General features: G+C 45.8%; 1 non-coding gene across 1 annotated transcript; it reads right to left on the bottom strand.

Moving 5' to 3' along the window:
- Nucleotides 1-284: 284 nt before the first annotated feature.
- TRNAW-CCA (transfer RNA tryptophan (anticodon CCA)) lies at nucleotides 285-356 on the bottom strand. The gene has a single exon. It is a non-coding gene; the product is annotated as a tRNA-Trp (tRNA).
- Between the last annotated feature and the right edge of the window lie 483 nt (nucleotides 357-839).

Below are 839 nucleotides of genomic sequence, written 5' to 3'. Positions count from 1 at the left end.
AGGGAACCTGTGCATAGCATAATGTCTGGTAAACGGTAGGGCTTTAATAAATGCTGGTCGATCGAGTGAAGGTCCAAAAATTCGAAGGGGAAGAACTGGGCATAGAAGAAAAAATAGCACAAATCCGTAAAGTCCCTTTATATCTCACAGGCAGCAAAATAACTTGCCACCATTAGGCTGAAGGTTAATTTTTAAATGCTCAGGAATCAAGTAAAGCAAGCAACAAAGGCTTTTCTTAGTAGTTTAATCAAGTTTTTGGGAGAATTGGGTCTGGGCAAAATTTTTGACCCCGACGTGATTTGAACACGCAACCTTCTGATCTGGAGTCAGACGCGCTACCGTTGCGCCACGAGGCCGCTGCGGCGTTTCTTCCTCATTCGAGTATATAGAAGAATTGAAGCGCATAGTGATAGGTCGAACTTTTCAAGTCCTGCCCTCTCCCTGTAGGCGAAATCCCGATGGAGCCCTTGAGGCAAAAACCTCGACTCCAAGGGAACTACTTTCCTTTAACAGATCTCACAACCTGCCCATCTTTTTAAGGCAGCTCAGCCTTGAGAAAAGAATCTAGCACTCCGGGGCACTCACTTTTGGGTTGCCGCTGATTGCCAAACCTTTCCTGGTCTATACGGCTACTCTAGGAATAGATCTCCAGCCCTAACGATCAGGTTGTTTGTTTGTCTTCCCTTCTAGAGTAGGCTGTATCCTTATCCTTCAGCCTAACCGTGTAGGCAGAGAAAAACTAAAATTTCAGTCGTCTCCATTGGTTCTCACATGTGGCTTCAGGAAGAGGATAGTGCTGGGTGCGGAAAGGGAAATTAGGTGAGAAAGGAGAGAAGCAG

This window comes from Antechinus flavipes, chromosome 4 (genome assembly GCF_016432865.1).
Source record: "Antechinus flavipes isolate AdamAnt ecotype Samford, QLD, Australia chromosome 4, AdamAnt_v2, whole genome shotgun sequence".
Lineage (NCBI taxonomy): Eukaryota > Metazoa > Chordata > Mammalia > Dasyuromorphia > Dasyuridae > Antechinus > Antechinus flavipes.
This window is presented reverse-complemented; position numbering and strand designations above follow the sequence as displayed.